Source organism: Scyliorhinus torazame, chromosome 16 (assembly GCF_047496885.1).
Source record: "Scyliorhinus torazame isolate Kashiwa2021f chromosome 16, sScyTor2.1, whole genome shotgun sequence".
Classification (NCBI taxonomy): Eukaryota; Metazoa; Chordata; class Chondrichthyes; order Carcharhiniformes; family Scyliorhinidae; genus Scyliorhinus; species Scyliorhinus torazame.
In genome coordinates this window covers 23,062,160-23,085,761 of record NC_092722.1, presented here as the reverse complement: position 1 = coordinate 23,085,761, position 23,602 = coordinate 23,062,160, and the positions used below count along the sequence as shown (strand labels likewise).

Sequence of the window (23,602 nt, the reverse complement as noted above, 5' to 3'; positions counted from 1 at the left end):
TACATTTACTTTATCAATCCCTTTTAGTATTTTATATACCTCGATCAAATCGTCTCTCATTCTTCTAAACTCCAGCGAGTATAAGTCCAAACTGTTTAACCTCTCCTCATACATCAACCCCTTCATCCGGAATCAATCTGATGTACCTCCTCTGAACTGCGTCCAATGCCACCACATCCCTCCTCAAGTAAGGAGACCAAAACCGGACACCGTACTCCAGATGTGGTCTCACCAACACCTTATACAATTGCAGCAACACTCCTCTACTTTTATACTCCAGTCCTTTTGCAATAAGGAAGAGGAAGAGGTGCTCCCATCCTCTTGTCGTTGGCCTCCGTGGCTCGATACTGGTAGTGTACACCAATGAAATGGGACAGTATAGCTCCTTTCTAGGAGTCATTTTCAGTGATTTAAAGTCAGGTTTCACACAGAGGGAGGACTAAAAATGCTTATTTATGCTGATAATCCCATTTTCAACCGCGTTAATAAAACTGCACTCGGTTACCACTCTAAAATATGTCAAGGGATACTTTTTAATAGAAAGAAAAAGAATCAATCACATTCCATTATACTGCCCAATTGCCACGGTTCACTAAAAATGTTACTTTTGCATGCAACTTAACTTTGATGGATAATTGAACTGTAACCCACCCAGTGCAATCTCCAGAACATTTTTGGCACAATTTCCCATTTACACCCTAAGCGGAAGCTTTATACCGATCATTTTCTTTGGCGGATGTGAAGTCTGGAGAAGCTCCTGATTGCCATTGAGCAATTTCGCTGATGGAAAATGAGCAGCTGTGAGGTGAAGTCAGCCTTGAACTGAGCTGCGATGCCTCCTGCTGTTGAGTAGTATCCCAGTGTTCACACAGGAAGAAAGGGGCGAGCCATTGGAGCATGGCTGGAACCTGCAGAGCTGAATTCAGTGCTTTTATTGGTGCGTATTTCACTGATGGGAGTGCAGGCGTCCTTGTGATCATTTAAGCATTCATCATAGTCACACATCAAACTAATTACTGATCTCTGCCCATGGGACAGGGAACACACCAAACAAAGCCAGGCTCAGAGCAAACACCGTGAAATAACAAGCCAGACATTCCTATTCGTTGCCTGTAAGCATGGTGCGTGTACACTATTCCTACCTGGATATTTTTAACCATTATTGAGGTCCAAGTCTTGCAGTACGATATTGGTGGGGTTCAGTAAATCTCAACATTTATTTTAAAATGTCATAGATCTGGACATGGGGGTAACATTTTCTGGTCATTCTCGCTGGTGGCTTCTTCTGGTCCCACCAAACCCCCACCGCGCATTTCCCAGCCGGGAAGATGCATACAATGGGAAACCCCACCGAGGCACAGTGTGGCCGATTAAACATGGGAGACACTCCTCCCGGGATCTACCTGGCTCGCAACGCCTCGCGAAATCCAACCAGACCTCTCGAGACATTGCAATGTAAATTCCGCCCATTGTGGGCAGGATCACCTTTTGGCAAATCTGCATATTGAAGTGTGACAACTAGTCTCACTCTATTGAGCTGATTCCTGAGCTACCTGAGGTGTTGGGATTCATCCCCTTCACCTCAGAGTCCTTGGGTGAGCGCCATTCAGCACTGATGCCCAGTGGGGGTCTCACTGGGGTTCAGAAGCCATCAGCAGCATGCCCTTTGGGCAGGGTGGTGCCCTGGCACTGCTGGTGACACCTGAGCACCCTAGTAGTGCCAGTCAGGCACCTTGGCAGTTCCATCTGGGTGTCAGCCTGGTACTGCTGAGGTGGGCATTGCCAGGATGCCAGGTTGGCACTGTCAAGGTGACAAGTTGGCATTTTTTTGTGCGCTGCGCACAATCGGGCTGGGAGCCCTGTGTGGATGGTGCGGGAGGGCAGGGTCCCACCCATAGTGCTTTCGGGAGGGGGGGGGGCAGGTTGGGGATCAGTTTGGGGGCCTCGGAGATCGGGACGCCATTCATAGCGTACCAATCTCTCGCTACACAGAGGGGTTACTGCAAGTGGAGCTCCCCACTGTACAAAACGGGGCTATGTGCGGCCTCAGCCGCGCGTTCCCCATTCAGGCCCTTTATTCAATGCGAGTCGCGTTGAATAGCCATGTGTTTCCCAGCACTGAGATCGTCAGGAAACACGCAGCTAAACACGATCGTTATGGGACTTTGTTCCCTTTTGGGAGAATCACTCCAGAGATATTTAGAGCATAGAAATAGGACATTCGGCCCAACTGCTTTGTGCTATTGTTGAAACTCCAAACAAACCCTACTTCATCTCAACCTATCAACATGACCATTCCTTTCTCCCTCAGGTATTTATCCAGCTTCCTCTTAAATACATTAGTCACATTATCAAATCATCCTTCAAGCAAATTCTGCAATCTGACCCCTTTCTGAGCAAAGAGGTTTCACCTGAATTCCCTATTCATAGAATGTATCATCTCACACTTAACATTGCAACAGTCATAGAGTCATTACAGCACAAAGGAGGCCATTTGGCCCATTGAGTCCATTGTAGAGACAGTGGCATGATGATCGTGTCACTGGGCCAGTAATGCTGAGGCCCAACGAAGACCCTGGGGACAAGGATTTGAATTCTACCATAACAGCTGGTGGAACTTGACTGCAATTAATAAAAGTAAGACCTGGACAATATTCAAGCTTGTGCTAATCAGCGAAAAATAATATTTGCGCCATACCAGGCAATGACCATATCCAACAAGAGAGGATTTAACTCTGAACTCTCCTGAACATACCAGAAACTGAACTGGAGGAGCCAGATAAAGACTGTGGTCACAAGGGCAGGACACAGGCTGGAAATTCTGTAGTGAGCAACTCACCTCCTAACTCTATAACCTAGAAGGAATGTGGTGGACTGTTCTCAGAGGCAACAGTGTGTACCATCTATAAGGTGCATTGCAGCAACTCACCAAGGCTCCTTCCTTAACACCTTTCAAACATGTGACCTTTACCACCTAAAAGGACAAGGGCAGCAGATGGATGGGAACAGCACCACCTTCAGGTTCCCCTCCAAACCACACACCATCCTCAACTTGGAACCGGATCGCCGTTCCCTCACTGTTACTGGGTCAAAATCCTAGCACTCCCTTCCTAAGATCGCTGAGGGTGTTCCGACAACACATGGATTCCAGCGGTTCATAAAGGTGATGCACCACCACCTTCTCAAGGGCAGTTAAGGATGGGCAATAAATGCTCGTCCAGCCATCGACGTTCACATCTTACGAACGATTTGTTTTAAAGTTCCCTGTAGAGCAATCCTATCAGTTCAATGCTCCCACGATATCCCTGCAGCCCTGTAAATTTATTTTACTCAAAGTGCCAATTCAATTTCCCTTTGAAGTCATTCACAGTTTCTGTTTCCATTGCCCTCATTGGCAGCAAGTTCCAGGTTTTTAATAATGGCTTCAGAAAAAAGTCTTCCTCATACCCCTCCTGTGTCTCTTTCCCCAAATCTTAAACATGTGTCCCCGAGCCCTTGTACCGCCAGTTAATGGGAACAGCTTGTCTAAACCTCTCATAATCTTGTACATCTCCATGAAATATCCACTCAATTTCTTTGCTTCAAGAACAACCGCAGTTTCTCCAAGATCAAGATGTAGAATCAGTCTGGGTTGATCTAAGAAACAGCAAATGGCAGCAAACACGGATAGCTGTTGTTTATAGTCCCCCAAATAGTAGTGGGAATGTGGGGCATGGTATAAATCAGGAAAATAGAGGTGCATGGAAAAATACAGTAATCATGGGGAACATTAATCGACAAATTAACTGTATAAACCCAACTGGTGCTAATGCTGTGGGGGACAAATTCCTGAAATTATTATGGGCCAGGGTTTAGAGAACACCAAAGTATATCATGGAGTTCACCTTACCCACAACCTTTAATAGATTGTGGTATGGGGAGCACAAGGGCCCACTTTACAGGTGTGATGTAACAGAGAACTAAAAGCATTTTAAAACAAAAACAATGTTTATTCTATGAATCCAGTTAACATTTTATAAACACACAGTAAACATCTTATCAACTACCAACACTGATAACCCCCCAAAAGATACAGTACTCTATAGGTAACCCTTAGTGACTTTCCTAATAACATCCATAAGTCAAAAAACCCTTTTTAACAAAAACAGTAGGTTTGCATTCCTTACAGAAACAGGCATTACTTTGAAATCATCAAGGGATCTGGAAACATTCTTCAGCATTAAGAGAGAGTGGCCAAAATACATCTGCTTGGTTTGAATGCAGCTCTCCAACTGAAAACAAAACTACAACACAGAGCCAAAAAAAGCTTCCAGCTCACAATGAAAGTAAAAAGCCAGAATCACATTCCAGCTCCACTCCCACAATGACATCACGGCAGCCATTTGATAAAACACCCATTTCTTAAAGGGACTCTCACATGACAGAATGTATACAAGATGGTTTTATAGAACAACAGCTTGAGCATCCAACTTGAGACCGGCCTACTTTAGATCTAGTATTGTGCAACAAAAAATAGATAATTAACAATTAACAAATTGTAAAAGAGTCTTTAGGTAAGAGTGACCATAATATAATAAAATCGGACAATAAGTTTGAAAGTGATGTCATTCAATCCAAAACAAAGGCCTTAAATCTAAACAAAGGAAACTACAAAGGTGTGAGGAGCACTTGAAACTCCACAGCATACAAGGCTCGGGACAAAGTGCTGGAAAATGGAATTAGAATAGATAGCTGCTTGATGGCCGATGCAGACATGGTAGGTAAAGGCCCTCTTTCTGTATTGTAAAACTCTACGGCTGTAAGTTGGCTGTGATAGATTGGGAAACTATATTAAAAGGTATGGAGGTAGACAGGCAATGGCTAGCATTTAAACATAGGCAGCACGGTGGCTCACTGGTTAGCTCTGCTGTCTCATGGTGCCAAGGTCCCAGGTTCGATCCCAGCTCTGGTCACTGTCTGTATGGAGTTTGCACATTTCCCCCGTGTTTGCGTGGGTTTCGCCCCCACACCCAAAGATGTGCAGGGTAGGTGGATTGGCCACGCTAAATTGCCCCTTAATTGAGAAAAATGAATTGAGTACCCTAAATGTATTTTTAAAAAATTATTAATACATGATTTACTACCAATTTACATTCCTTTGGGACACAAAACCCCAATAGGAAAAGTTATCCAACCATGGCGAACAAGAGAAGTGAAGGATTGTGTCAGATCAAAGGAAGAGACTTTGAAAGTTTCCAAAACAAATAGTAAGCCGAGGATTGGACATTTTAGAATTCAGCAAAGGAGGAGCAAGAAACTGACAAAGAGAAAATAAAATATAAAATTAAACGAGCAAGAAACATAAGAATGGACTGTAAAAGCTTCTATAGATATGCAAAAAGGAAAAGATAACCAAAGACAAATTTGGGCTCATTTCAGGCAGGGGCGAGGGAAATTATAATGGGGAATAAGAAAATGGCAGAGGAACTAAACAATAAATTGGGCGGGATTCTCCGTCCGGTGTGGTGCGCCCCCGCCGGCAGTGGGATCCTCCGACTCGGCAGCCGGCCAGTGGGGTTCCCCATTGTTGGCACCCCCATGCCGTCGGGAAATCCCCGGGCGTGAGTGCGTTGCCAGCGAAGCGGAGAATCCCGCCAACGGAGAATCCAGCTGTCTGTCTTCACGGAGGAAGATACAAAAAAAACTTGCCTGAAATACTAAAGTGACACGGGTTTGATAAGAACGAGGAACGGAAAGGACTAAGTAAAATAAAGTTGTGCTGTAGAAATTAATGGGACGGAATGTTGCTAAATCCCCTGGATGTGATATTCTATATTCCAGACTGTTGAAAGGTAGATAGTGGATTCATTAGAATAGAATAGAACATTACAGCACAGTGCAGACTCTTGTGAAACCAATCTAAAGCCCATCTACACTATTCCATTGGTGGCCATCTTCCAAAATTCTATCGGTTCTGAATTGGTTCGTAAAGAATTCAAGGTGGCAAATGTAACCCCACTATTTAAGAAAAGAGGGAGAGAGAAAATTGGGAACTGCAGGCCTGTTAGCCTGATATCAGTAATAGGGAAAATTCTAGAATCTGTTGTAAAGTACGGGATAACTGGACACTTAGAAAATAGCGGTAGAATTGAGCAGAGTCAACATGGATTTATGAAAGGGAAATCATGTTTGATTTTTGAAGATATATCTCAAAGAAACGATAAGTAGATACCAATGGTATTTGGATTTTCAGAAGGCTTTTCAGAAGGGCAGCACGATAGCACAAGTGGATAGCACTGTGGCTTCACAGCGCCAGGGTCCCAGGTTCGATTCCCCGCTGGGTCACTGTCTGTGCGGAGTCTGCACGTTCTCCCCGTGTCTACGTGGGTTTCCTCCGGGTGCTCCGGTTTCCTCCCAAAGTCCAAAGATGTGCAGGTTAGGTGGATTGGTCATGATACATTGCCCTTAGTGGCCAAAATGGTTCGGAGGGGTTATTGGGGTACGGGGATAGAGTGGAAGTGAGGGCTTAGTGGGTCGGTGCAGACTCGATGTTCTATGTTCTTTCGATAAGGTCCCACACAAGAGGATGGTTAGCAAAATAAGAGCACATGGGTTTAGGGAGAACATGCTGGCACGGATTGAGAACTGGTCAACAGATAGAAAACAAAGAGTCGGTATAAATGCGTTATTCTCAGGGTGGTAGGGTGTGACTATTGGAGTACCACAAGGGTTGATGCTTGGGCCACAGCTGTTCACAATCTATATCGATGATTTGGATGTGGGGACCAAATGTAATATTTCCAAGGGGCTGGTGTGGCACTGCGGGCTAAACAGCTGGCTTGTAATGCAGAACAAGGCCAGCAGCGCAGGTTCAATTCCCGTACCGGCCTCCCCGAACAGGCGCCGGAATGTGGCGACTAGGGGCTTTTCACAGTAACTTTGTTGAAGCCTACTTGTGACAATAAGCGATTATTATTAGGTTGCTGATGACACAAAACTGGGTGGGGAAGCTTCAAGTGGATTTAAACAGGCTACGTGAGGGGGTAAGAACATGGCAAATGGAATATACAATGTGGAAAAGTGTGAAGTTATCAATTTTGGCAGGGTAAACAGAAATGCGGAGTATTTCTCAAATGTTGAAAGATTGGGAAGTGTTGATGTCCAGTGGGGCTGGGTGTCCTTGTTCAAAACTTAACATGCAGATAGAGCAAGCAATTCGGAAGGCAAATGGTTTACTGGCGTTTATTGCAAGAGGATTTGAGGACAGAAGTAAAGATGTCTTGCAGCAATTGTATCGGGCCTGGGTGAGACTGCACCTGGAATTCTGGTCTCCTTGCCTAAGGAAGGATATACTTGCCATACATGGGGTGCAAGGAGTGATCAACAGTGATTTTATTGAAGCTCAGAAAACCCTTAAAGGATTTGCCAGCGTAGATGCAGGAAGGATGTTTCCCTGGATGAGTCTCAGAATAAGAGGTTGGCGATTTAGGACCGAGATGAGGAGGAATTTCCTCACTCAGAGGGGTGTGAGTCTTTGGAATTCTCTATCTCAGAGAGCTGTGGAGACTCAGTCTCCAAGACTATGCAAGACTGAGATCGACAGTGCGGGAAAATGGCGTAGAAATCTCAAAGGGCCAAATGGCCTACTCCTGCTTTAGTTTCCTATGTTTCTCTGTGTAACCTAGCTCGGAGCTAAAATCCCTCATAGGAACATAGGAATTAGGAGCAGAAGTGGGCAATTCAGCTCTTCGAGTCTGCTCCGCCATTCAATCAGATCATGCTGATCTCTTCCTGGTCCCAAATCCACCTCCCCACCTGTTGCCAATATCCCCTTAACCCGTTGAAACCATTTTGGTAAATCTCCTCTGCACTTTCTCAAGGACATGTGGTGACCACAAATTGGAAGAAATTTTCTAGTTGTGGCCTAACAAAGCTTCACACAAATTCAATGTGACGTCCCTGCTTTTGTACTCAGTACCTCTGTTTAAGAAGCCCAAGACCCCATATGCCTTGGTAACTGCTCTCAGTACGCCCTGTCACCGTCAAAGATCTATGCACATGAACCCCAGGTCCCTCTATCCTTGCACGCATTATTTAAAGGCATTTTATTCCAAACATGTGTAAAAAAACAACATATGCAAAAGCACATTCCACAAATTTACAAGCCACAGTTTGTACAAATTTTCCCCTTTTTAACCCTTCCCCTACCCCCTCCAACCCCCTCCCCATCCCGCAACAAACTGTTCTTCAAACATTGTCATGAACAACTCCCACTGTGTCTCGAAGCCCTCCGCCGACCCCCTCAACTCAAATTTAATCTTTTCCAACCGGAGAAAGGTGTATAGGTCCCTCAGCCAGGCCGCCACCCTTGGCAGTGTATCCGACTTCCAATTTAGCAAGATCCTTCACCGGGCAATTAGAGAGGCAAAGGCCACAACATCGGCTCCCTTCCCCTCCGGCAGCTCCGAAATTTCTGATACCCGAAAGATCGGCATCATTGGTCCAGCCTGACCTTCACCCCTACAATTTTAGATAGCGTCACAAACACTGCTTCCAAACATGTGCGCATGATTCACCGGCCCTTGCCCACTCTTCTCACACTCATTTGCGACCCCCTGGAAGGACCCACTCACCTTCACCCGGGTCATATGTACCCAATGCGCCACCTTAAATTGGATCAAGCTCATCCTCGCACAGGAGAAGGTTGAGTTCATCCTCCGCATCTCCTCGCTACACAGTCCCCAGCCAGTTACCCCCCAAACTCCTCCTCCCATTTGTTCTTGATCCTCACCACCTGCTCCCCCAACCACCCGTAGATATCCCCCATTCTACCCTCTCCCAACTCATCCGGGAGCAGCAGTTGCTCCAACAGGATGTACTCCGGCAACCTGGGAAACATCCTCCACTCCTTTTGTTCAAAGTCCCTCACCTGCATATATCTAAATTCACTCCCCCTCGGCAACTCAAACCTCACCCACAAATCATCCAGACCTGCAAACTGCCCTTCCGAGTACAAGTCCCTCACCCTTTCCAGATCCGCCTCCATCCACTTCCCATACATCCCATCCATCTCCCATACATTCCATCCATCTCTCGCTGCTTAAACCTGTGGTTCCTGCATGGTGGTATCAACACCAACATCCCCTCCAACTTAAAATGTCTCCTCAGCTGATTCCGCACCCTGACTGTCGACTGCACCACGAGCTCCCCGTATACTTCCCCGGAGCGAGTCTTGCACACATTTTAGAACTGTGCCATTTCATCAGTATTGCCTCTCCCTATTACTTCTGCCAAAGTGCGTCACCTCACACTTCTCAACTCCCGCCTACCATGTTTGTTTGCTCATTCTGCCAGTGATGTCCTGTTGCAATCAACTGGAATCATCATCTCCAAGCTTGGAATAAGACGCAAATTTTGAACTTTTACTTTGTATTCCAATATCCAAGTCCGTGAATTTGACAACAAAAAGAAATAGTAGTTTGGCTGAGTACTGAGCCTTCGGGAATATCACCGGCTACCATCCCTCAGTCTGAAAAACAACCATTTATGATGACTCACCTTTTTCTGTCCTTAAGTCAATGTTTTATCCAAGCTGACACTCACCCTTGAGCCTCAATTATATTAGCTCACCTTTTGTGTGGTACTCTTAAAATCCACATAGACAGCATCCATTGCTTTCCCATTGTCGGTCTTCTCAGTTACTTAATCAAAATTTCAATTAGTCAAGCACGATCTGCCTTTTACAAATCATTGCTGACTCTCCTCAATTAGCGTAAACTCCTCCTAAGTGCCTGTTGATTTTTTTTCCTTGATTATTGTTCCTACAACTTTACACACTGATGCGACCATCAATTCACACGAGACGATGAGTAGAAGTGAACAGTGGTTTTAATCAGCTAGAACTGTGCCTGCCTCCGACTGCTCTGTACTGAGTGCTGCCTGCAGGCAGCAGATCTATATACCTCCCCCGAGGGGGCGGAGCCCACAAGGGCTTCAACATAATACAATACAATGTAATGTAATACAATGGTGAATGGTGGCAGAAATACATTCACCACATTCACCCCCTGTTAAAAACTGAAGTCCAGCGAGGGTGAAGTGAGCTCACAGATCGAGTCTGTCCGGCCCGTTGAACGTTCGCTGCGATCGTCTGAGCTCTGGCTTCGCTGCGGGCACGGGTGTTGAACTCGTCGCTACGGGCACGGGTGTTGGGCTCGTTGACTCCGGGAGCGTGTCGTCTGGAGCTTCATCACTGTAGATCGGCGATGGGGGGAGGGGGGTGTAGGTCATGTAGGGGCGGCGTTCGGTGTGGGGGGGGGGGGGGGTAGGTGATGGTCGCAGGGGGTGGAGGGGAAACAACGGGTGCCAGATCCCGGAGGGAGACTGTATCTTTTCGGCCGTCGTGGTGCGCCACGTAGGCGTACTGAGGGTTGGCGTGAAGGAGCTGGACCCTCTCGACCAGGGGATCAGACGTATGGCTCCTCGCATGCTTTCGGAGGAGGACAGGCCCCGGTGTCGTCAGCCAGGACGGAAGCGAGACCCCGGAGGTGGATTTCCTGGGGAAGAGAAATAGGCGGTCATGAGGGGTCTCGTTTGTGGCTGTGCAGAGGAGCGACCTAATGGAGTGGAGCGCTTCGGGGAGGACCTCCTGCCAGCGGGAAACTGACCGACTTCTAGACGGTAGGGCCAGAAGGACGGCCTTCCATACAGTCGCGTTCTCCCTCTCCACCTGTCCGTTTCCCCGGGGGTTGTAACTGGTAGTCCTGCTCGAGGCGATGCCCTTACCGAGCAGGGACTGACGCAGTTCGCCGCGCATAAACGAGGAGCCCCGGTCACTGTGGACTTATGTGGGGAAACCGAACAGGGTGAAGATGCTATGTAGGGCCTTAATGACAGTGGCAGTGGTCATGTTGGGGCATGGAATGGCAAAGGGGAAACGGGAGTACTCGTCAACGACGTTAAGAAAATAGACGTTGCGGTTAGTGGAGGGGAGGGGCCCTTTGAAATCGATGGTGAGGCGCTCAAAGGGGCGGGAGGACTTCACCAGGTGGGCGTTGTCTGGCCGATAGAAGTGCGGCTTGCACTCCACGCAGATTTGGCAGTCCCTGGTCATGGCTCGGACCTCCCCGGTGGAGTAGGGCAGGTTGCAGGCCTTGATAAAGTGGAGAAGCCTGGTGAACCCCGCGTAACAGAGTTCATTGTGGATGGCCCGGAGTCGGTCACTTAGCACGCTGGCGCATGTGCCGCGGGACAGGGCATCTGGGGGCTCGTTGAGCTTCCCCGGACGATACACAATATCGTAATTATAGGTGGAGAGTTTGATTCTCCACCTCAAGGTTTTATCATTCTTGATCTTGTCCCGCTGTGTGTTGTTGAACATAAAGGCTACCGACCGTTGATCGAAGATGAGGGTGAACCTCCTACCAGCCAGGTAGTGCCTCCAATGCCGCACAGCTTCCACAATGGCTTGAGCTTCTTTTTCGACCGAGGAGTGTCGAATCTCGGAGGCGTTGAGGGTACGGGAAAAAAAGGCTACGGGCCTGCCTGCCTGGTTAAGGGTGGCGGCCAGGGCAACATCTGACACGTCACTCTCCACCTGGAAGGGGATGGACTCGTCCACCGTGTGCATCACAGCTTTGGTAATGTCTGCCTTGATGTGGCTGAAGGCCAGGCGGGCCTCAGTCGTCAGGGGGAAGATGGTGGCTTTGATAAGTGGGCGGGCTTTGTCCGCATAGTTGGGGACCCACTGGGCATAGTATGAAAAGAACCCAGGCATCTTTTCAAGGCCTTGGGGCAGTGGGGAAGGGGAGTTGCAGGAGGGGGCACATGCGGTCGGGGTCAGGCCCTAGGACTCCGTTTTCCATGACATAGCCGAGGATGGCTAGTCGGGTTGTGCGGAAAACGGATTTTTCCTTGTTATAGAACATAGAACATTACAGCGCAGTACAGGCCCTTCGGCCCTCGATGTTGCGCCGACCTGTGAAACCACTCTAAAGCTCATCTACACTATTCCCTTATCGTCCATATGTCTATCCAATGACCATTTGAATACCCTTAGTGTTGGCGAGTCCACTAGTGTTGCAGGCAGGGCATTCCACGCCCTTACTACTCTCTGAGTAAAGAATCTACCTCTGACATCTGTCTTATATCTATCTCCCCTCAATTTAAAGCTATGTCCCCTCGTGCTAGACATCACCATCCGAGGAAAAAGGCTTTCACTGTCCACCCTATCCAATCCTCTGATCATCTTCTTTGCCTCAATTAAGTCACCTCTTAACCTTCTTCTCGCTAACAAAAACAGCCTCAAGTCCCTCAGCCTTTCGTCATAAGATCTTCCCTCCATACCAGGCAACATTCTGGTAAATCTCCTCTGCACCCTTTCCAATGCTTCCACATCCTTCCTATAATGCGGCGACCAGAATTGCACGCAATACTCCAAATGCGGCCACACCAGAGTTTTGTACAGCTGCAACATGACCTCATGGCTCTGAAACTCAATCCCTCTACCAATAAAAGCTAACACACCGTACGCCTTCTTAACAACCCTCTCAACCTGAGTGGCAACTTTCAGGTAGGTGAGATTGAGGGCTTGGGCGGTTTGGAGGAACTTTTGAAGGTTAGCGTCGTGGTCCTACTGATCATGGCCGCAGATGGTGACGTTATCCAAGTACGAAAATGTGGCCCGCAGCCCATACTGATCCACCATTCGGTCCATCGTTCTTTGGAAGACCGAGACCCCATTGGTGACGCCGAAGGGAACCCTGAGGAAGTGGAAGAGGCGGCCGTCTGCCTCAAAGGCAGTCTAGTGGCGGTCTTCCGGGCGGATTGGGAGCTGGTGGTATGCGGACGTCAGATCTACCGTGGAGAAGACCCGGTAGTGTGCGATCTGATTCACCATGTCCGCTATCGAGTTGCGTGTCCCGATTTATGGTTTGGCTGTAGTCTACAACCATCCGGTTATTTTCCCCGGTCCTGACGCCCATCGCTTGGGCTCTCCAGGGGCTATTACTGGCCTCGATGACCCCCTCCCTCAGGAGCCGCTGGACCTCTGACTTGATAAAAGTCCTGCCCTGGATACTGTACCGCCTGCTCCTGGTGGCGACGGGTTTACAGTTGGAGTTGAGGTTCGCGAAGACCGAGGGAGGGGTGACCTTAAGGGTCGTGAGGCTACATAGGGTGAGAGGGGGTAGGGGCCCGCCGAACTTCAGGGTCAGGCTCCTGAGGTTGCACTGGAAGTCCAGTCCTAGCAGGAGAGGAGCGCAGAGATGGGGGAGAACATAGAGTTTAAAATCGGCGTACTCGGTACCCTGTATCGCGTGGTTCGCGACACAGTACGCCCGGATCTGCACTGAATGCGATCTGGAAGCAAGGGAGATTGTTTGGATGCAGGGGAAATCTGGAGAGACCAGCGCCTTACTGTGTCTGGATGTATGAAGCTCTCCGTGCTCCCAGAGTCAAACAGACAGGGCGTTTCGTGCCCATTGACCCGGACGGTCATCATCAAGTTCCTGAGGTGCTTCGGCCGTGACTGGTCGAGGGTGACAGCGCCGAGCTGCGGGTAGCCAGCGTGGTCGGAGGTAGTAGGGTGGTCCCAAGATGGCGGCCCCAGTCGGTCGCACGTGTCGGGCGGCATTGAAGATGGCGGCCCCCACGAGTCGCACGTGTCGAGTAGGGTTAAAGATGGCGGCCCCCACGGGTAGCATGAGGTGGATGACGCGTCAGAAGGGGGCGGTACCGGCAGGCACGCAGCCACGCTGCGGGCTCTGCGGGCCTGTGAGTCTGTGATTCGGGCCTGTGATTTAGTAGCCTTGAGTCGGGCCAAGCAGACTGGCGAAATGTCCTTTCTTGCCGCAGTCGCTGCAGGTCGCGGTCCGAGCCGGGCAATGTTGCCTGGGGTGCTGGTTCTGACCGCAGAAATAGCAAGACTGCCCCCCGGGTTGGGCGGGCAGCCACGAGGCACAGGCCTGGGGCACCCTCTGGTCGGGTGACCACGAGGGAATCGCGTGGTCGGAGGGGAAAGCATTTAGGCTCTGGAAAGCTACATCTAAGGAGGCGGATAGTTTTACCGTCTCTTCTAGGTCGAGGGCGCCCTTTTCGAGCAGGCGCTGTCTGACGTTGTTGGAGCGGACTCCAGCCACATAGGTGTCCCGGATGGCGAGTTCCATGTGCTGCGAGGCCATGACGTCCTTGTAATTGCAGTTTCTAGCGAGTACCCTGAGGTCGTGTAGGTACTCCTCCAGCGATTCCCCGGGGCATTGCCGACGTGTGGTGAGGAAATGCCGCGCGAACACTTCGTTCACCGGCTTCACGTAATGTCTTTTCAGGATCGCGACTGCGTCTGCGTACGTCGTCGCTTCTTCGATAAAAATGGAGATTCGATGGCTCACCCAGGTGTGGAGAAGCTCAGCTTCTGTTCCTCGGTGACGGCGGGCGTAGAGGAGGCGGCGAGGTAGGCCTCAAAGCAGCGGAGCCAGTGTGAAAAGATCCCTTTGGCTTCAGCTGCCTGTGAGTCCAGTTCCAGTCGATTAGGTTTGAGGGCGGCTTCCATAGCGATATTCTAGCTGATAAAATTGATGCGACCATCAATTCATACGAGATGATGAGTAGAAATGAACAGTGGTTTTAATCAGCTAGAACTGTGCCTGCCTGCGACTGCTCTGTACTGAATGCTGCCTACAGGCAGCAGATCTATATACCTCCCCCGAGGGGGCGGAGCCACAGTGGGACCCCACAAGGGCATCAACATAATACAATACAATATAATGTAATACAATGGTGAATGGTGGAAGAAATACATTCACCACACACACCACTGATGTTAAACTGATCAGCCCTTCCTGGAATGTCCTTACACCCTTCCCTGAATAAGGGCACCACGTTTGCCACTTTCCTATCCTCTGGCACCTCCCCTGTATCTGGAGAAGATTGCAAGGTGATGGCAAGCCTTTTTTGCGACCTCCACCCCCACTTCACATGGCAACCTGGGATACGAGCCATCCGGATCAGACAACCTATCTATGCTAAACATGGTCAGACCTTCGAGTATCTCTTGCCTCTCAATTACCACCCCATCCTCTTAGTAAATACCGATACAAAGTACTAATTCATTATTCCAGGCCTGCCCTGTGCTTCTAAGTCTCTCTTGTCTCTAATTGCCCCTTTGACCAAATAGACCCCACCTCTTATTATGCCCCTACTTGTTAAACGCGGTTAGAAGATTTTCAGTCTTTTTTATGTTAACTGACATTTTATTCTCATATTCTCTGTGCCAGTCACATTTTCCTCTTCATTTCTCATCTCAACTTATTGCATTTGGCTTTACAAGCGAGGGTTGTCGCTTGTAAAATTCACCCGAGATGCATCCTACACACTCTTTTTTGTTTTGTTATATTCGCGATTTCCCCCGTCACCCAAGGAGCCCTGGCCTTGGCTCCCCTTCCTTTCGCCTTTGTTGCAAAGTACCTTGACTGTCCCTGAAATATCACCTTTTCTTTTTCCTATCCATTGGTCGTTGCAGTTTTACCTCCACCTGCCATATTTAAATTTGAGCGAATCCCTTTATGCTCCTTTGCACATGAACTACTGGGCTGGTGTAGGTGGGTTCCTGTACTTACTAACTATGGGTTGGGGGGGTTCTTGTATTTACTCTCACGCTATGGGTTGGGGATGTGGCTCGGTCCTGCGATTACCCATTAGTTGTATTTACTCACCCGCTGTGGATTACGAGGGGGTGGTGGGGAGGGGGTTTCCTGTACTTACTCACTAGCTCTTGCAGTGGGGGAGAGGGGTCCTGTATTAAATCGCAGCATGTCTTTCATGTGTTAGTATGATTCTGCCACCCCATCAGGTGAGGAGCCAGTCAATGTGATATCCTTTAACCCTTACTGTGACACGATACTTTCCATGATCAAAATTCAATGCCCTCTCAAACCTGCATAATCTCTCTCAAAAATCCCACAAGGCTTTGAAATTCCATTAGCAGTGCAAAAAATAATAGAATAACTTGCATGTAACCTTGATACAGGGATGAAGTTATTCAGATGACTGTGCTGTGAAAGTGTTACATGGCAATGATAACTGTTGCAAGGCCTTTTACTGGAGGCTGTGTGTTATATCTCAGCTGTCCAGAAAGTCAATTAATTAAGGTGCCCCATGATGCCTCCATCACTGTATTTAAAATCACATTTTGGTTATTATTTCCATTCTGATCCATTCCCAGGACTTTGTTCTTTGAAGAGGTTTTGGCAGAAAGGGAAATAGATAGTGAGAGAGGGCGCAGTATATTTTTAGCATGATTCTACTAGACCACGAGGTCTCTGTTTAAAGTTAAATCTCACGGCTCCATTGAGGAATTGCCTGCACTAAAGGGATTGTGATGTTTTCAGGTGAAGGATTTTCAAATATTTATTCATCAAGAGTGGGGGTTCGGATGGGAGCACGGTGGCACAGTGGGTGACGCAGTGGCACAGTGGTTAGCACTGCTGCCTCACAGCTCAAGGGTCCCAGGTTCAGGTCCGGCCTCGGGTAACTGTCTGCGTAGGTTTCCTCCGGGTGCTCCGGTTTCCTCCCACAGTCCAAAGATGTGCAGATTAGGTGGATTGGCCATGCTAAATTGCCCCTTAGTGTCCAAAAGGTTAGGTTGGGTTACGGGGATAGGGTGGAGGCAAGGGCTTAAGAAGGGTGCTCTTTCCAAGAGCCGGTGCAGACTCGATGGGCCAAATGGCCTCCTTCTGCACTGTAAATTCTATGACTTCTATTCTATGACTAAGGGAAAATGAGAAGTGAGTGTCACCCTTCAATATTATCTCCTTCATCATCCAAGGCGACCTGGTTTTTGTTTCCTTACCTTTTGCCCTTGCACGTACCCGAGACGTCAGCCATTGTCCCATGTGTGTGAGTAAGCTGGGTGAGGGTAGGATTAGGTTGGAATGGAATCCTCCTCCACAAAAACCTGCCAACATCCGCAATCGAGTGCCAAACCCATAACATGAGGAGCAAGCATTGATCTGAGAGATATGGCGGCGGTCTGGCCCATATTAATTGGGACTGCACCTCCAGAGGGAGAAGGGGGAAAAAACCCATTGTAGTGGGAGTTGGGGGGTGGGGTGCAGGGGGGCGAGAAGCAATTAGCCAATTCAGTTGCCCCGTTGTCGCTTGTGGAGTCAACTATTCTGGATGGGGACGGTGTTCATAATTTAAAAGTACTTCTTCCCAAATCTGCTTCTCTGTTCCTTTTGTTTGTAGAAGTTTTGCATTTCACTCCCAGAGGTTTATTTTGCTGGGTTGCAGTGAGCTGTGTCCATGGACAGATTGCTCTGTAATCAGCCCAAGCGTTTTTCCTGTGGCATGCCAAAGCTCTTATATGGAAACTAATGACTGCTTCCCTCCCACTCCCTACGGGAACACTGAACGTTCCATCAGAGTCCTACCTCATTTGCAGCACTCGGCGGCAGGCTGTAGCCGACGGCCTGTCCTCGTTCAAAACTCCCCCACAGTTCATCAAATATGCCTGAGCGATTGTCGGGCGATTAACTCATTCAAGACCTCTCAGGTTAGGGGATTTGCCTTTTACTCACCTTGAGGCATCTTTACGCCTGATCCAGGGGGATTCACACCGAGTTTAATTCCATAACCTTCTCCAAAATCCCCCACCCTAACAATTCCACTAGTCTCCCCATGCCGAGTTTGGCAACAGCAGTTCACTGGGGAAAGGACCCCGAGGGTGGGCCTGGACATTTTCCTGAAGGTTGCATCACATGTCTTCCCACTAAAAGGCCCTCCCTCAAAAAGCCTTCCCCCCCCCCCCCCCCCCCATTTCAATACTTTTCACTGTAATAAATGGAAATGTTCAAAGGAAACGACAAAATCTGCTCACAATATTTGTCATGCCCCTGTGACTTTTCACACAGCAGCATCCTGGAGATAAAGCTTTGTTTCCTGAAGACTCCAATAACAACAACTTTCATTTATAAATCACCTTTAATATGATTTTTAAAATCAATAAGTGCTTCACAGGGCCATTATCAAACAAAATTTGACGTTGCGACGCTTGAATTGATATCATTGCGGACGAGAAGTAGGTTTTACAGAGTATCTGAAAGGAGGAGAGAAAGGTGGAGAGGCTTACAGAGGAAGCCAGAGCTTAGCGCTTATGTAGCTGAACACACAGTGAAGTGAGTGAAATCAGGGGTGCTCAAGAAGCCTGAATTGGAGGAGCGCAGAGGTCCCAAAGGATTGTAGGGCTAGAGGAATTGTCAGTGATAGGGAGGAGTGAGACCAGGAGGGGGTTTGAAAGGAAGGATGAGAATTTTTAAATTTAGGGCAATTGTGAAATGCAGGAGGCGAGGGCAGCAGCAGATAGATTTGTTTTGCAAGTACTGCTTTTACAGGAAAGGCTTTGCCAGTTCTCTCTTGCCTTCTGTTAGATAAGCTGGCTGACAGGCTGAGGGGGAATTCCTTCAGTTGGTACTAGTTGGCTTCATGAGCAGAGAGACAGATGTGCAGGCCCAAGGTGGGAAACAATGAACACCTCCAGCCAACGCATTAATACCAGTCGTCAACAAAACCCACAGCGCTCCATCAGTGTGGATTAACCACCACGTACTAAAAATACAAACTGTCCATCAATTATATTGTTGCAGGCTAGAAAAAAATAGGACGATAAATGAAAGAATTTTGAAACAAAACTTGGCCTCTTAACGTTTTGAGTGCTGAATACCATTCATGATCACTCTGCCTCCTCTCTCACCAGTCCTGGGCACCAATGAATGTGTAAATTGGTGTAAATATATCTGCCAACTTGTGTTGCTGCTGAGGACAAATTTCACCCTCAATGGCTTTTGGAGGAATAGAGTTCCGTGAATTTTAGTGATGGTAGACCAAGGCAGGCCAGCAGCACGGTTCAATTCCTGTACCAGCCTCCCTGAACAGGCGCCGGAATGTGGTGACTAGGGGCTTTTCACAGTAACTTCATTTGAAGCCTACTTGTGACAATAAGTGATTTTCGTTTCATGGTTGTCAGAAGGTATGGAACTTTGATCATCGTCATAATTTCACCTGAGATCTGTACAGCAGGGCTATCTGGTTTCCGATCAATAATGGAGTTTTGCCCTCCTTTTCCTTCATGTGGGGACAGCAGTCGTTAGCTGGCAGGGATGACCTAAACCAGTGCCAACGGGGGAACAAGTATGAAACTGAAATTAGCGTTGCCTTCACCCACTGTTGAATCAAGGGAGGCAGAGGTTTAAAGAACTGAAAAATTAGCCCATTGTGTCGGCAGCCTCATAGTTCGAGAAATTCAATACTAATCCAGTCCCCTCCGACCCCACATTAAACATTTATCCATTTTCCTTTTAAAGATGCGGTGGTCCCTGTCTCAACCATTCCCTGTAGCAGAGAAGTGCATCCAGCTATAGCCCTCTGTGTCGTGAAATTTCTTCATCGCTGCTTCACTCTCTGAGTGATCATCTTAAATCGATGACCACTTGTCAGAAGCAGAGTCCAAGAACAATGGCATAAATGACCTGCTTTTGACACTTTGTCTATCACCTTGCATCACTCCCAGACCCATGGGCACCATGCCAATTCTATATTTTTCATGATTTATTTTTCCTTAGTAAAATGTCTGTGCTCGGAAAGAGAATATCTTCCCGTTTTCCCCTGTGATCACACCTAGCTCTCTCCGATCGGGTACAGCATGGCTATAGATTAGAGCAAAGCTTTCTTTGCATTGCATAGCACAGGTAGTGCATTCCCTTTGCACTACACTCTCTGATGCACCGGCTTTCATTCTCCCCACCGGCCATGCTTGTGGTCTCCTTAAAGTGACATTACCAATTTTAGGTTGAGCAATGGTCAGCATTGCTATTAGGCAGGGAGTTCCAGCATTTTCACACTAGTTCTGAACTTACTGATGAATGCCAGAGAGCAAGCAGACCATTTTGTTCTGGATGATGTTGAATTTCATAGAATTTACAGTGCAGAAGGAGACCATTCGGCCCGTCGAGTCGGCACCGGCCCTTGAAAAGAGCACCCCATTTAAGCCCGCACTTCCAACTTATTCCTGTAACCCAGTAACCCCACCTAACCTTTTTTGGACACCAAGGACAATTTAACATGGCCAGTCCACCTAACCTGCACATCTTTGGATTGTGGGAGGAAACCGGAGCACCAGAGGAAACCCACGCACACCCGGGGAGAACATGCAGACTCCGCACAGACAGTGGCCCAAGCCGGGAATCGAACCTGGGACCCTGGGAGCTGTGAAGCAACTGCCCTGAATTTCTTGATGAACATTGATGGAGCTGGGCCTTCCAGGTGAATGGACAATATTCCATCACACCCTGAATGTGTCTTGTAGGTGAAGGAGAGGCTTTGGGGAGTCATTAAATGAGCCACTCAATGCAGAATAAAGGTAAGGTAAAGTCCCTGGTGACCATAGGCTGCTTTCCCCTTTGAGGCAGGTTAACCTGAGGATCACCACACATCAGGCGAGGGGTAAGGTTGACAAGACGGGGCCTTCATGAATAACCTCAGCTGCTCCGGGAATTGAGCCCGCGCTGCTGGCCTTGCTCTGCATCACAAACCAGCTGTCTAGCCAACTGAGCTAAACCTGCCCCCAGTCTCTGACCTGCTACAGCATTTATGTGTTTTTGGTCAGTGGCGAGCCCCCAAAATGCTAATGGTGAGGATTTGACAATGATAATGGCATTGAATATCAATGGAAGGTAGTTCTATTCCCTCTTGTTGGAGTTGGTCTTTGCTTGATAATTGTGTAACGTAAATATTACTTGCCACTTATCAGTCCAAAGCTGAATGTTGTCCACTTCTTGCTGCATGGGACATGTTATTGACAGACTGGGTTATTGCACAGTGCAACATAAAATGAAAATCGCTTATTGTCACAAGTAGGCTTCAAATGAAGTTACTGTGAAAAGCCCCTAGTCACCACATTCCAGTGCCTGTTCGGGGAGGCTGGTACGGGAATCGAACCGTGCTGCTGGCCTGCCTCGGTCTGCTTTAAAAGCCAGCGATTTAGCCCAGTGTGCTAAACCAGCCCCTATCAGCCCCATCAAGGCTATTAATCAGACAATGTAGGCATTCCTTTGATTGGTATTCGGCTATGTTGTACCTGACCTAGAAATGCATTTGGTGTTGAGGTGAAATTAAAAGAATGCTTGGAAATGCTCCACTTGTCAACACTATCCCTTGATTCAGCACAAAAAAGATATATTACTACAAACATTTAATACTGAGTAGAATAGGTTTCAAAGTGTGCCTAAACATCTTAGCTTACAGCACAAAAGAGAAAGAAAATGAGATTCACCGCAAAAATACTTGTATTCAAAACATTACATTAAAGAGACGTAGCAGACGGCTTCGATAATGGAGCCCGTTTGTTTTCATTCCTGTGACAGATTGCAATGTAAACACAATTGCTGAATGTAGTCGAGAATGTTCATTGAGATCTACAGAGATGCCATCCTTGGCTACTTTTTTCAGTGATGTCGTTTGTTCTGCTATCTTATTCTTTCCTAAAGGGACATCTGTATTTTCGTGCTTTGGGCATAGCTCCGTGGGAGTCACAAGCTCTCTGTACCTTGCCCAATTTGGCGACACTTCATGTGTGAGCCTTAACAGAAAGATGTTTGTTGGAAATTTGCACATCGGTGGCGGACTGATATATGCTGTGTACTGAATGTGGACTTGATTGGTAATGACTGACTTCCTTGAAGTTAATAGGGACTCGGTTAGCACAGTATAGACTGACACGTAGCATGGTGAATAGGGATTCTGCTGGAATAGACTGACACGCAATAAAATATATACTCTGACTTGAACTATTCAATAGAGAATTGGTCTGATTTCAGTGTTGAATAGATGGGTACAAACTTGACAGCAAGTCAGCAGGGATGTGCGGTGAATCTTGATAGGTTCAGAATGTGGCCCTAAAGGGAGACAGCAAGGTGAGCAGGCCGCATATTCTTGTGCCTTTACATATTTACTGCCCCAGTTATATTCTCCCAGGGAAATATCTGCTCATCGGTTTGCATTCTTCAGCCGGGTGTTCCTCTGCATGGTTGTGAGAAAAGCTTTGATTTACAACGAAAGCATGTTTTATTTTTTATTGAATGATAAATGGATCTTTCAGAAAATATTAGTCATTGTTTAAGTTCTCTAATTCTTGCTGCCATGCACCCAGGACTGATCATGAAGAACAAGGGCAGCAATCAAACAGTAAATTGTAACCGCAATTTACTGCTATTTCAGAGGTGCTCAAAAAACTTGGCTCACAAAATGTATTTTATTTTCAAAGGGACCCATTGCACTGCCATGGTCTTCTCCCTCCTGTATCCTCACTTTGCTCAAACCAAGACATCACATTAGCACACTGGGCTAAATCGCTGGCTTTGAAAGCAGACCAAGGCAGGCCAGCAGCACGGTTCAATTCCTGTACCAGCCTCCCCGAACAGGTGCCGGAATGTGGCGACTAGGGGCTTTTCACAGTAACTTCATTTGAAACCTACTTGTGACAATAAGCGATTTTCATTTTATTTCCTCTGTTTTCAATCTATCTTTCCCGGGTTCTCCCCTCTCGTGACCCTGCCTTCCTCCTGCACTCTGGAAGCTTTCAAAATCCAAATTTGATACCAGTTGTTCCCCACTTACTTATGTCCCCACCGCTTGTCTCCTACTCTTGGCAAAGCCATGTCGCAAAAGACTTAGCCCTTCACCCGTAGTTGTCATTTAGAAAGGGATAATGTTTATCCTTTTGGAGAGTGAGCCTAGAGGATAGCCTGTCACCACTAAGAGTTTCTGTGTTCAATTATCCGCTGTTTTTAGCTCCAATTATATCATTGCAACACAAGTTGTGGTGTGTCCAGGTATGTACAGAAGGAAGGGTACATTCTTTATTTTCGTGGAATTGCCTCTTCAATAAGCCCTAAGCTACTGAAGAGAAATGAACTCCGAATCCCATCGTGAGTCTGTTCCCCCCAGTCCCCAGTTTATCAACGCATTGTGCAAGGTGCTCAGTGTTGAGACATTTGAGAACCAGTGGATATGAATCTTGACTTGTACTTGCGTGGCCTGTTGCCATGCTCACTCACTCTTCATCCAATGTAAATTGGAGGATACACGTAGCTACAGAAATTGTAGCAGCTTGTACCAAGTTTGCTGACTTGTTATTCAACACGGACCTGAGGGTCAGTGGAGGAAGTACTGCCTCCTGCACTCGTGCTTGTTGGAAAACCCATGTGGGACTCTCTATCCCTCTCTCTCTCTTTCTCTATCCCTCTCTTTGGGCACAATTTAACTAAACGGGAACAAAGTCCTTTAGTGAGTGGGTTCAGCCAACTGTTTCCCAGCGCACGCAATTAAACGTCACTCAGGTTAGATAGGGAGGCCTCAGCGGGGAATGCGCGACCGAGGCCGCACATAACCTCTTTTTCTGCACTGAGGAGCTCCGCTCGCCGGAATGAATCAATCAGCACCCCCGAGCCACTCCCACCCCCAAGCCTTAACTCACTGTAAGGGGCCCCCAGGCCCAGCCACGCACCCCCCCACCCCCAACACCTACGCAGGGCATCGCTGGCCTGATCGTCACCATACACAAACTGCCAGC

General features: G+C 47.8%; 1 protein-coding gene across 5 annotated transcripts in view; it reads left to right on the top strand.

Moving 5' to 3' along the window:
• Window positions 1–23,602, top strand: part of camta1a (calmodulin binding transcription activator 1a) — an 840,747-nt gene that overhangs the window by 156,379 nt on the left and 660,766 nt on the right. The gene's annotated exons all lie outside the window — the stretch shown is intronic.